Raw genomic sequence first — 14,614 nt, 5'->3', positions numbered from 1 at the left:
TTTATATGCGAGCTATATCAGGTTATGCACCAAGTTGAACTATATTAAACACAGTTGTTGGAAGTCCTAACAAAAAACCTCATGCCAAATTTTAGCCAAATCGGATAAGAATTGCGCGTCCTAGAGGTTCGAGAATTCAACATCCCAGATCGGTTTATATCGCAGCTATATCAGGTTATGAAAAGTTAGCGTGCTTTCGACAGACAGACGGACGGATGGACATGGCTAAATCGACTTTAAATGTCATGACGATCAAGAATTTATACTTTATGGGGTCTTAGATGGAGGAAGAACTTTCCGATGAAGGCGATTATATGGAGGAGCCAAAAAGAACTCGAAAATCCAAAGAAGCTGTCGAAATGTTAACAAAGCATTAGAATGGGCCGAAAGCGAAATCGTTGATCAACAAGATTTGAGAGTATTGAGACAATTAAGAGAGCATGTCGGTTTACAGATAATTCAGCAAAAGGAAATCACCCAATCCTTTACATAACAAATTTTGTTTCAATAATTAACGCTTCTATATTAAATCCAGTTAACAATAAATTTAACGTAAGAAACTCCTTTTTTATGGGAAACACAATATTAAAGGGATAATATGAACAATCTTACAAAAGTGAGTTGGCTTGGTTTTTTATTAGCTCAAATTATCGCGAGTTCACTGTATTTACTGATCATTACAAAATGAGGCTCAATTGACAGTTATTTGGAGGTCCACCTCACCCCAAAAACACCTCCACCTCCAGGTCTTTTTTACTAGTCATGATAATGTGGGATTCATATAACAAGTATTCGATCACAAACCTTATATTTAAATTAAGGGCCAAGAGTCTGGTTGACAACTTCACCCCAAAATACCCTCCAAATCGGACAAAAAACCCACCGTGGCAATTTAGGACTCAAATGAAAGGTACTTGTAGGCAGAAAACGAATCCGATATCCACGTTCAGGGCGAAATATTCTCACTTCAAAACAGGATTTATTAAACCATATTTCCACTAGAGCCCAAATCCACTTTATTAGAGATAAAGTCCAAAACCCGTTTCCACTACGATTTATGCGGTTTTTATTTGTCAACAGTCAGTGACATTTTTGACAGCGTTTTTATTGTGGTAAGCATTGATGTTGTGTTCAGCACATACATTGCGGTCAGCAATTAAGTTTGTGAAACGATTTTTTTAAATTACTTCTAAATTTTATAATTTCAATAAGAAATTATCAGATGTTAAGAAAATGTGCTGACCAAAAATCCAAACATGGTTTAAGACCGCTTAGGCTAGTTTTATCTAATACAAATAGTTGGCCTGGCCGAACAGCTTTTTTAAATTTTTCTGATATATTAGTTGATAATTTATATTTGCCTCTGGCAACATCATGTCACATACATTGCACATAACTCCACTCTTCCATGTAAAAACATCTTGGAGCTGAAATTAAAACAATTAATGCTTCAAAACGGAAATTTTTGAAAAGCTGGAGGATGACAACTCATTAGAAATTATTATGAAATATTCAAATGACGTAGACATATCCTAAATAAAGTCAAATTGTTGCTGTTGGGTGTCTTTGACATCGTAAACATTTATAATCTTTAATCATTGTCTTCATCATAACCTTTCATATGTGGCCCCGCACCCTGTGCCCAGCAAAACCACCCCACAACCAATTATCCACTCACTCACACTGTTGTTGTCAACAAAAACAACACACAATACTTTTCCATCATCATCACATAAAAGGTGTTTAACATACTCCCAGCCACCCATCTACACATACACCCGCCCACTCCCTTCAATATTCAACAATTGTGAGTTTTATGCCGCCATTCACATTTTCGCTTCCGCCTGGATTTTAACGGTAGTAGTTAAGTCTTCACGATTCTCACTCTCTCTGTTGCCCCTCACAGGGGTTTCTTATAAATTATTAAAATCCTAATTATCTCGACTACATCCACACTAACGCTCCTTTGTATTTGTACGTAAACCGCACTATTGCAAAACCTCAAAATGAAATTTGGTGGTTGAGTGCGTGTGTACATATACCCGAAGCTCCTTCGAATTATCCTGCGCCTAACAGGCCCAGGTTTTATGTGTTATAAATTAATAGAGTGTCCCGCGATGCATTTATTATTAAGATTTCAAAGGCATCAAAAACTCGAAATTAAATTTGTCTAGCGTTCGAAGGCATCAATATAACTTGGATCCCACGTAGTCGTATAAAAAAACAAGTCTATCACTATAAAGAAAACACATGCGGTGGAAGAGAACAGCTAGTGTAAAAGAGGTCAAAACTTGTGTTAGCCTTGCGCTTATATCGTAGACACGTTTTCGCGGTATATTCCATATAAGTACGCCCTTGAAGCCTCCACACCTAAAATGATGGAAATGATCTGTTTTCTTACCAAAGACAACGAAAAATTGTGAAATCTAATGATATTCGCCCTAACAGGCAAAAAACTTGGGAAAAGAATTTAAAACCTATAATTTTGTATTATCTAGAGTCTGAGTAAAAATTGATTAAATATATTGTAGGGCTAAGATAATATTTATACCCTCCACCATAGGACAGGGAAATACTAATTTCGGCTTTCCGTTTGTAACACCTCGAAATATTCGTCTATGAACTCATAAAGAATATATATTCCAGATGGTCATGCCATTTTAAGTCGATCTACACATGTCCGTCCGTCTGTCCGTTCGTTCGTCTGTCGAAAGCACGCTAGCTCTTGAAGGAGTAAAGCTAGGCGCTTGAACTTTTGCACAAATACTTCAGTGTAGGTCAGTTGGGATTGCAAATGGACCATGTAGGTCCATGTTTTGATAATTCTGCCATATAAAGCGATCTTGACTTCTTGAGCCACTAGATGGCGCAATTCTTATCCGATTTGGCTAAAATTTGACGTACGGTGATTTGTTATGACTTCCACTAAATGTGCTAAGTATGTTCCAAATCGATCCATAACCTGATATAACTGCCATATAAACCGATCTTGGATTTTCTTGAGCCACCAGATGGCGCAATTCTTATCCGAGTTTGCTAAAATTTTGCATGAAGTGTTCACTTATGGTTTCAAACAGATGTGCTATGTATGGTTTAAATCGGTCCATAAACTGATATAGCTGCCATATAAACCGATTTGGGTCTTGACTTTTCGGGCAACTAGAGGGTGCAATTCGTAACCGATTTGGCTAAAATTCGGCTAAGGTATTTTGTTTTGACTTCCAACAAACGTGCTAAGTATGGTTCAAATCGGTTCATAACCTGATATAGCTGCCATATAAACCGATCTTGGATTTTCTTGAGCCACTAGAGGTTGCAATTCTAATCCGATTTGGATAAAATTTTTCACTTGAAATTTCCATTTTATGACTTCCAACAACTGTTCCAAATATGGTTCAAATTGGTTCATAACTTGGGCAAATTTTGCCCATGAATATTCCACTAAGGAACAGGGGCGAACTTCTCACATACCAATGAGTGCAGTCCGATTCAAGTTTAAGCTCAATGATAAGAGGCCTCCTTTTTATAGCCGAGTCTGAACGGCGTGCCGCAGTGCGACACCTCTTTGGAGAGAAGTTTTACATGGCATAGTACCTCACAAATGTTGCCAGCATTAGGGGAGGAAGACCACCTCTGAAAATTTTTCTGATGGTTTCGCCAGGATTAGAACGCAGGCGTTCAGCGTCATAGGCGGACATGCTAACCTCTGCGCGACCGTGGCCTCATGCATTGATATAGCTGTCAAATAACCCAACTTGGATCTTAACTTCTTGATCCACTAGAGGGTGCAATTCTTATCCGAACGGACTGTAATATTACTCCATGATAACACTATAATACCGCTCAAAGAACTCGACAAATACGATCCATGGTGGAAGGACGATGTTTTTTAACACATCACTCTCCATAGGATAGGGCCACAGTTGAACAGAAGTTAGCATGTATGCCTCTGACGCTAATCGCCTGCGTTCAAATCGCGGATTGTCCATCAGAAAAAGTTTTCAGCTGTAGTTTCCCCTCCCAGTGATAACGACACTTACCATAGGTTAACACGGTGGATAGTGTTAACTTCTCCACTAAATGGTCGCTCTGCAGCAAGGGGTTCGGACACGGCAATAAAAAAGAGGTCCCTTATTATTAAGCTTAAACTTATATCGAACATATGGTAAAAGTTTGCTCGATGTCCTTTTTTGGAATGTTCATGTCAAGTCTAAGAGGGAAGAGGAAGCCGCCAAAAGATCCAAATAGAAGCAAGGATGATCCTGACATTACGTAGATGTTCTTACAGTGTTTTCAACTTATATTAAATTATTTTTCAATTTGCATTATATATTAGGATTTTAAGCATATTATCCCATCTCAACTCGTATCTGCCAGGATTCATTGTATAAACTGTATGAATATTTTATGTTAAAAGACGGAGATCTTTGAAGGACGGGAGTTTACACAGTTCTTTTCGTTATTTTAGGGATAGAACAACAAATCGTGCACTGAAAAAAAGTTGGCCCAAAATTAAAGATATTTCCTTATTCGTAGTATTTTAGTAATGAAAACGATCCAAAGAGAAAAACTTTAAAATAAATATGCTAAAATTTGAAGTACGGTGTTTTGTTATGACTTTCAATAAATATGCTAAGTATGGTCCCAATCGATCCATAACCTGACATAACTGCCATATAAACCGATCTTGGTTATGCTATCTTTAAATTTTAATTTCCTATTTGCCAACGGACATGACTATCCGTTTCAAATTTTGATCGCTAATTGATTCTTATTTACCTCATTGTTGACCGTTCAATTATTATTTTTTGAAAATTCTTTTTTCAAAAACTTAAAAAACATTTAAAGACTCTTATATTTGTAAGGCTATCTTGAGTCTTTAACTACGGTTCACTGTTGTCTTATACCAATCAACTTCTTAGATTTTAACGATATTTTAACCTTTATTTTAGATTTGTGTCTTTAATATCATGAAGCAAATTTAATGATTTGTTAGCCCTCCATTTAAAATAAAACATCCTTAACGACAATAACGATAATATTTTTTACCGAAGGGAACGGTCCCTTAAAAAGTTTGAAAATTTACCATCCTTAAATAAAGTTAGCTAATCTTTGGCTCGAATCTTTAAAATGAGGACAACAATTTTTTCAGTGTAAACATTGATATGCAATTAAAAGGTCCCTTATCATAGAGCTTAAACTAATATCGGACAGCACTCCTTTGTAATGACAAAAGTATCCTAGTTTACCTGACATAGGATGGGGATATATTAATTTTGCAATTTTCTTTTCAACACATTGCAATATCCGTTTCCGAACATATAGAGTAGGTATATTTGTGGTCTTCCGTAAATTCTAGGACGATCTAGCAATGGCCGGCTACTAGCCTGTCTGCGGTAATCATGATATACAACAAACAATTACAAATGTTGCCCATGAACTGTTATGATCCAATTAATCCAGTGAGCAGGATTGTTGACCTCACACACAAAATATCCTTATAACGTAGGGATACGCTGACATCTAGTTTATTGCAATCAATTAACTTTTTCCAAATTTTATCCATCAGTAAAAAGTTTATTGTGAAAACCGGTCTGTTAAAGCCCGCAGTGCTCCTATACATATAAATGAGAATATAAATGGATATAACGACTTCTATAAAATTTGGAGTAGTGAGTAGTAATATCATGGAACACAGCAATCAGAATCGGTCCATATTCGGATGTAGTTGATATGTACGCATTAGTTGGTATTTAACTTTATATTTCTGCCGAAGACTCGATTCTCAGCGAGAACAACAAAAAAAATGTTCGCCGGTGAGCTATAGGTATGTCGTTTGGAGTTCGCCTGCAAAAAGAACGTTCCCTTCCATTGCGCCACATAATTTTAGAACGCTCACAATCCCAATTTTATGAACAACTGCAATTCGTTATCTTTAGATTACAGATCCTCTGGAGTCAGTAAAGCAGTTCATAGTCTGGCTCGTCTGATCTACAATCCCTGGAATATTCCGGGGCCAGCACCCAAAATGTAATCTTTTAACTATTCAGCCATCTCGGTAAAAGATCTGCAACAAACGAGGGCAGATTATTAACTCAGAAATACGTTTCTTAGAGATTTAATCGTTAATCTTTAATCTTAGCCATCTATTTAACTGCTATTTTCAGGGATATTGTATTTCCAATCGGTTCTATCAGGAACCACACTGCCTAATACATCGGACATTGCATCAAGGATAACACAATGTCCGTAGCCGCCGCATGACCAAAGAGAAATTTGTCTAGCCGCAATATCCAGAGGCATTAGGTGTAGCATTAATGTGGTGTCGTCCTCAGGGCGGCTATGATGCACTAATGAGCAATCCTTTGGATCCGGTTGAGTATTAAATATTAGACTGACTTTTAAAGCGCCGTTCACCAGACCACAACATCAAATAGCATTACAGGCCTGACAACTGTAGTATGCAACCAGTGCATGGCACGCAGTTTAAACCAATAATTTTTGCCTGGCTCTCTAGCAGGTGTATGGAACAAGAGTTCCTTTTATTGCGCTTTCCACAATGTTTTATTTGAAATTACTGCTTGTCAAGCAAAACAACCAGGAATATTGCTTTTCTCTGCATATGGAACAGCAGCTACTGTGGGTAACTTGTATCTTCTGCTGAAAACAACATCTTCCGTCTAGAACAGATTTACGCCGAACCCATTTTTTGTAGTCCATTTCGCTGTTCAACGAAGATCCTACTGAAATATAACTCTAGGAGTTCCGGGAAACTTTCCTTAACCGGAATAGGCACATTTTCAGCAAACGCCTCCACTTCAACACCTTTCTCTTCCAGGGACAATAATAAACGGCGCCACTAAGCTCTAACGGTACACCCTGTTACATGTGTGAATATTTTACCATCAAAGCGAAGTATTCATGCATAAACATTTTTTGGTGTGTTACTTTTTAGCTGTGATTTTAGTTATTAGCCCCATTATCCTTTATGAACTTATAGCTGGTTTTATATAACACTTTCTTCTACGAAAGCACACAAGGACATTCATGTAAATGCATATCCAAACCCACATATATACATACACACAAACACAATCCAAATCCAACTCTTATACGTTGTTGCTTGCAGTCAAGTGGATGTGTTTTCCGCTTTATACCGTTGTCATTTAATTAAATTTAATAATTTATTACTCCAATTTAGTGTTGGTTGGCTTTGAAACGAGTAAAAAGTAAAGGTTATGTCTCTGATGGCAGTCTCTGAAAAGATTAATATGTGCTAAGAGCAGATTGCAGAATCTTGTGAAAATCTGAACGTGGTATGTATTAAAGTTAGTTCGTTATGTGACTCTCCTTCACCATATAATCAATACGAAACTATGAAAGAAGTTTTTGACGAGAATATGCAACATTTGCATTTGCAAAATTCGAGAAATGTTCAAATTTGTTTGAGTGAAAAAAAGTATTGTGATACCTAGGGCACTCCAGTGCACAGTGTCTGGCCATTCCTACATTAATATTAATATAAGTGGAATTTATAGCAACGTGTTTTATAGGCATTTCTAAGAAGAAGTTCATAAAACACATATATAACCATAACTTCAATAAAAGTTTTTGAACATTATAATGTTTGAAGCTTGCCCTCAAGCATGAAATTTGGTAATGGCCGCATTGCCGCCACATGACTAAAGACAAAGCTCCCTAAAACTCTCAGCAGTGGTCGTAGCTATTTGTCTAGCCTCGATGTCCAAAGGCGTTAGGTGCAGCATTAAATTCAGTGCATCCGCTGATGTCGTATTCAGTGGAGCTGTGATGCACAAACTAGTCATCCTTTGGATTCGCCTGAGTAATGAGAAGTAGATGGATTTTTGTAGCACCGTGCAAGAAACCATAACACCACATAGTATTATAGGTCTGCCAATATCAGTATTTAGCCAGTGCATGGCATGCGGTTTAAAACCACGAGTTTTGCCTTTGGCTCCTTCAGTTATTTAGGACAAGGTTTTTCTCTTTTGTCCTTTCCAAAATGTTTGATTTGAAGTTCAATTTCCTGTTCCGCATTCTCTCCTCGCAAGGAAACAGATGTAACTGTTGATAATTTGTAAATTGAGCTGAAAAGTGCAACATTTGTCTTGAACGAATTTACGCCTAGACCACTTCACTATCGTACGTAGCGCCTTCTGATGCCGCGAAACGATCCCCTAACCGAAATAGCCGGCATCAGCATACACGCAAAGAAATAAAACGCTTGGATTATCTTTGCGACAGACTAATTTTTTCATTGGGGAAGGTTAATTTTATAGAAACTGTGCAACATTTCCCTCCAATGTTGAACGTTGGAGGTGAATTTGCTACATTTTGGTCATGGCAATAGTTGTATGAACTTCGTCTGCGGCAAAGCATGGCTCTTTCACTCAAAAATTCAAAATTTCTTTTAGGCCAAAAATACTTCGTTTACAGCAAACTACGATTTGTTACTGGAAAATATGTTTATTTTGGTTTGTTTATATTTTTCTAGTGCGGGACACACACAGAAGGTGTTCTATAGTCTCTTCCACATAGTTTTGGAATGCACACAGCCCCCTCTTTGTGACCATCTAACATTCGTTGTCCTTCGGGCCTGGTCCTGAAAACTTAGCTTACATGTTGCTAGAGGCATACCCACAGATTCCAGTATCCCTGGAATGTGTAGGGTAGTTCCTAGTCTCGCAAGCTCATCTGGGATATCTCTGTGGCCCGGCACCCAGAACAGGTGAATTTAGAAGTGTTCAGCCATCTCGTTGAGAGATCTGCGACAGTCGAGGGCGGCATTTTATCGTAAATAAAGTTCAAACATTTTTAATATAGAAGTTTATTAGTCACAAAGTATATTTATGGCTAATGAATATTTTTTTTGTATATACGCAAACACTTTTACACCTTTTTCTTCTCTTCAAAAACTTCTTTCATAGTTTCGTATTATTAAGCTTGATTATGTGGTGAAGGAGAGTCACATAACGAACAAACTTTAATACATACCACTTTCAGATTCTCACAAGATTCTGCAATCTGCTCTTAGTTAATGGTTATATTCCAAAGTAGAGGAGATAGTATACCCCCTTTAAGCATCCCTCTGCTGGCCCAGTTCGGCCGTGCCGAACTTTGGAGACCCACCATAATAACTATAATTATTATGATTTTTTATTATAAACCTTCTATGCCGATTTTGATCATATTCGATTCAGGTACCCAAAAGTTTATATTAGTCATAATTTAATAGTTCGAGGAAATCAGTTAATAAATAATGACTTAATGGCTTAAGATCCCAGATTTGCAAATCGGTCCATATGGCAGCTGTATCCAACCATTCGCGGTCGGGATATCGGTTGGCCTAGCGTAACTCCTTGTTCCAAATGTATATTAAAGTGTGGTCCTATCTAGTCTAAATCACTGCTCTAAATTTCAGCGAAGTAGGAAAATACGGCCTGTTATGAGCTTTAGACTCTAAATTGGTAGGAAGGTCTATATGGCAGCTATATCTTACTATGGCCCGATATGGACCATTTTCCATTTATACTGGAGGCCTTAGTACAACTACTGGTTTAAAATTTTAAAATCGGATAATAATTGCGGCTTTTATGGGTTTAAGACCCTTAACAGGAAGACTGGTCTATATGGCAGCTATATGTTGATATGATCCGATTTCGTTCGTTCAAGAACTAAACCTGCGATGGACAAAATACGAATCTGCGACAAATTTAAGGTCAATATTTCAATTTTTGAAGGCGGTAGCGTGATTACAACAAACGGACAGACATACAGACATCGTTAAACATGTAGGAATTTAACGACCATCGAGAATATATGTGGGTACAAATATTCATGGAGTTTGTTGCTTGATCCTTTTTAGTTTCTGCCTATAAAAAGAACTTGACAAATGCCATCAATGGTGGATGCTATACAAGATTCGTCCCTACCGCACTTGTTTTGACTTTAAGATGAAACTTTTTAAAATTGGTACAAATCTGTTCTCTAATATGTTTTTGATAACGATTTGATGAAAGTTAACTTTAAAGTTATCTCATGTTAGTTTTTTAATTTTAGATGTTTTTTTTTAATTCGCCAAAATAAAAAACTCGTAAACCAAAAAAAATTAGTATTTTAAAGACTTTTTTTTTTTTTTGGAGCGTAGTGGATTTTGAGATTGGAAGCCGCCCCGCTTCAGGTTCAAAAAATTTCGCTCCCGCTCCAGCAAAAATAGGCCTGCTCCGCACCACTTCACGCCCCACTCCGCTCCGAATCCCTGGTATATTTCTTAACAGCGAGACAACCCTACACGTAACCGACTAGGTCGTGAAAGGCAGTTGTCAAGTTCTTTGCCCGCATCTCTTTATGGGCATACAAAGAATAACAGATAAAATTTGCCATGCTATTAAAGCTATACCAGTTTACGGACCGATTCATGCCATACTAGGTTTGGATGTTGGAGAAGTGGAAGTCATTGAGCAGAATTACAGCTAAATCGGATAAGAATTGGGAGATCGGTCAAAATTTTCAGCGGTGGTTTTCCCCTCCTAATCCTGGCAACATTTGTGAGGTACTATGCCATGTAAAACTTCTCTCCAAAGAGGTGTCGCACTGCGGCACGCCGTTCGGGCTCGGCTATAAAAAGGAGGCCCCTTATCATTGTGCTTAAACTTGAATCGGACTGCACTCATTGATATGTGAGAAGTTTGCCCCTGTTCCTTAGTGGAATGTTCATGGGCAAAATTTGTTTGTTCTTGTCAAGACCCGAGATCCATTTATATGACAATTATATCAGATCAAAAAGCGATTTGAGCCATATTTAGCACAGTTGTTGGAAGTCAAAAGCAAACGCTATGTGAAAAATTTCAGCCAAATCGGATAACAATTGCGTCATCTACAGGCTAAAAAAGTGAATATCTGAGACCGGTTTTTATGACAGCTATACCAAAACATGGAACGATATGGCCCATTTACCATCTGAACCGATCTGCACTAATAAGTAGTATTTGTGCAAAATTTCAAGCGCCCACCTTTACTCGTTCGAAAGTTAGATTGCTTTCGACAGACGGACGGACGGACATGGCTAAATCGACTTGAACGTCAAGACGATCAAGAATATATATACCTTGTTAGGTCTCAGATCAATATTTCGATAAGTTACAAACGGGAAGACGATATTAGTATACCCCCATCCTATTGTAGAGGGTATAAAAAACTACTCACTACATTTCACTTTTGAACGAACAAAATAAAAAGATGAGGGAAAGAATGTCTGCATTTTTTACCGATTCAACTCCTTCAAAATTCAAAATCCATTTTTTGTATACTTTCCAAATCATATAACCGTAAACCTTTAAGTGAAAAATACAATTATTTTTGCAAATTTGTCCATGAACATTGCATTAAAGAACAACGGCGATACTCTTCTCATATCAATGAGTGCTGTTCGATAAAGGTTTAAGCTCAAAGATAAGGGATTACCTTTTTATTGCCGAGCCCTAACGAAGTGCAGCATAGCGACACCAATTTAATAGAGTAGTTAACACAGCTGATTTCCTAAAATTAATACCTCGTGTGTCGCCAGCACCCAGAAGGAACAGAGATAGATTCAGTGATAAGTACACCGATCGACTCAGAATCACTTTCTGATTCGATTTATTTAGCTATGTCCGTCTGTCTGTCCATCTTAATTTGTGTACAAATTAGAAGTCGCAGTTATCATCCGATCGTCAAAAAATTTGGTACAGGCATGTTTTTTGGCCTAGAGATGATACCTATTGAAATTGGAAAAAATCGGTTCAGATTTGGATATAGCTCCCATATATATTTTCGTCAGATTTGTGGTAATAGTGCAATAAAATGGTAATTTGCTAACCGATTCTCTCGAAATTTGCAGGAAGGATTTTCCTATGACTCTCGACATTGCTGATGAATTTTATAGAAATCGGTTCAGATTTAAATATAGCTCCCATATATATGTTCGTTCGATTTTGAGAAATATTGCAATAAAGTGCTCATTTGTAAACCGATTCTCTCGAAATTTGGCAGGAGGAATTTTCTTATAACTTCCGACATTACTGGTGAGTTTCATAGAAATCGATTTAGATTAAGATATATGTATCTAATATATATGTATAGCGCCCGATTTTCACTTCTAGAGCCAACAATTTTGCACAACGCTTTCCTCGATGACTACCACAATATCAGAGAAGTGTGTTCTAAACCGGTTCAGATTATGATATAGCTTCCATTTATATTTTCGTAAGATTTTGGGTAGTTTGCAATAATGTTGTCTTTTGTCAACCGAATCCATCCATCAAAATTGGTCCAGAATTAGATATAGAGAACTTTGGCCTTTCTTACTGGTTTTTGTTTTTTTTTTTTTATTGGTTTCAATGGTTTAATTTTCTTCATTTATTTGAGAAAAAATATATAATATAGAGAAAACAAGTGCAGATAAAGAAACTTGTTTTGGTATAGAAACAAAAACAAATTCACTCGCGAAACAATTTAAAATTTCAGCGGCAATTTCGAAAGCAAAATAGACTACCAACCCTAAGAGGGAATAGACAACCGCCTCTGAAAATTTGTCTAATGTTCTCGCCGGGTTCTAAGCTCTAAGCTACAGTGGTCCCGTTGGCTACTGTGGCGCTGTGAAATGAAAACTTCCGCTTAAGTGAAACTTAATCGAAAGAACCATTAATTTTAGGTGTTATCTATTCAATTGAATTCGGTTAATTGAATTATCGCTTAACTGAAAGTACCGCTAAACTGAAAAAGTTTTTACCCCCTAAAATTAGTTTTTTATGAAACCAAAAAGAATTTATTTCTATGGGATACTATCAGGGATTCGAAAACTTCATGTCACCAAAAAAAATTTGTAAAATTATTTCTTGTCATTTCGCCAGTATTCCCCTTCTAATGCGGGCAACATTTGTGAGATGCTATGCCATGTAAAACTTCTCTCCAAAGAGGTGTCGCACTGCGGCACGACGTTCGGACTCGGCTATAAAAAGGAGGCACCTTATCATTGAGCTAAAACTTGAATCGGACTGCACTGATTGATATGTTAGAATTTTACCCCTGTTCCTTAGTGGAATGTTCATTGGTAAAATTTTCATTTCGTGCATTTTTTCAACTCTTATTATTTCATAGTGAAGAGAACATTCGCCTGCACTTTGCCTTATAACTTAACTGGAAATTAATTCCACTTGTCCAAACTAAGATTAACTGAAACAAAATAGACGCATTCTACGCGTTTCTCCTATCCAACTTCAATTGATTTCATATCGTTTTGTAGTTTCTATCATTTTAGATTAAACTCACCTATTCAATTTAATCCAAACTAAATGAATGTTTATTGTAATCCATTGGTAGCACAATCGATAATGTTTTCTCAGTATTACATCCAAGCTTATCAAACACTTTCTTTAGTAAAAGAATTTCCTTTTGTTGTTTTGTTCACATTTCGTAAATATTATTGTTGTAATAGTAATTTTTTGATTTTTATTCAAACTTCATGCGTATTTTTCACTTTCATTCCCATTTTTCTTATATTGGTCTGCAGTATTGTATTGAACTGAATATTCCCTCATATTCTCAATTAATTGCCAATTAGTAACTCAAGTTAATTTATTTAATTAACTGCAGGGAATGTGGAACAAAAATCAATCACAAAAACACGTGCACCGAAATTACGTTAAGCGGAACCAACGAACCAAAGGATATAACACTCGCACACACACACGCGCAATCATACATCCTATGGGTGGTTGTGACAAACAACGCACTTAGCGTTGGCCAAACAAAGCTTTGTGGCGGTGGCAAAGGCAGCAACAATTTATTGGACAATAAGCGCAAAAAATCAAAGTGTAAGGGAAGAAGAAAAAAATTCGAATGCGATACAGACTCAAAAACCGAATAAAGCGAACGCCGTAACTCCGTGTTTTACGTTCAAACCGCAACTGATTGGGGAAATCTGCGAATGGCCAAAACAAAGTCGTGTCGACGATTCTCAAAATAAGGATGCGACAAGTGTTGTTTGCTGCTGTTGGGTTGAAGTCCCAGAGTCACAAACTCATAAGCACACAGCAGGACACTCTTGCCGGAGACACACAGTCTGTGCAAACCAAAACAATGCCACCCACAACTCAGTTATGCTCTGCACTAGAACAACCTCATGTTGTTGTTATCGTTGGCCGACCTACGGCGTTGGTGGATTTCTTCCCTTAGCAAGTGGTGGAATTTCCATTTCATTCATGGCTAAATGAGAATGTAAACAAATAAATGTTCGAAGGTTTGAAGAGTTAGTGTATTGCTCTCACCAAAGGATAAAACTTGACCGGCGCACAATAAAGTTCTCTTATGTCCCACAAATATTCAAAAAGATTGGAATAGAATAAAGCCGAGAGATATAACGGCTTTATCCAAATTTGAATTCAACAAGTTTTTAAGTATGCCGAGCAGACAGGTATATCTTGATATTGCCCCCGTATATACTGATCTACAGGTTTCACTTAAGAACAAAGGCTGAGGTATTTGTATATATGTGATAAATATATGAATAACTCCCATTAGAATGTTAATAAAACCACCATTCAGGCAAAACCAA

The 14,614-nt window shown here is 37.1% G+C and overlaps 1 protein-coding gene across 1 annotated transcript in view; it reads right to left on the bottom strand.

Annotated features, from left to right (window-relative positions):
- The window catches only part of LOC106088101 (protein espinas), a 214,736-nt gene extending 200,621 nt beyond the window's left edge, over nucleotides 1-14,115 (bottom strand). The window contains exon 1 of the mRNA XM_013253412.2: nucleotides 13,330-14,115. The gene's annotated coding sequence lies outside the window, so the exon portion shown is untranslated. The remainder of the gene's footprint in view (nucleotides 1-13,329) is intronic.
- Between the last annotated feature and the right edge of the window lie 499 nt (nucleotides 14,116-14,614).

This window comes from Stomoxys calcitrans, chromosome 5, assembly GCF_963082655.1.
Source record: "Stomoxys calcitrans chromosome 5, idStoCalc2.1, whole genome shotgun sequence".
In the NCBI taxonomy this organism is placed as follows: domain Eukaryota; kingdom Metazoa; phylum Arthropoda; class Insecta; order Diptera; family Muscidae; genus Stomoxys; species Stomoxys calcitrans.
The sequence above is the reverse complement of the archived record's forward strand: the minus strand, read 5'-3'. Positions and strand labels throughout refer to the sequence as shown.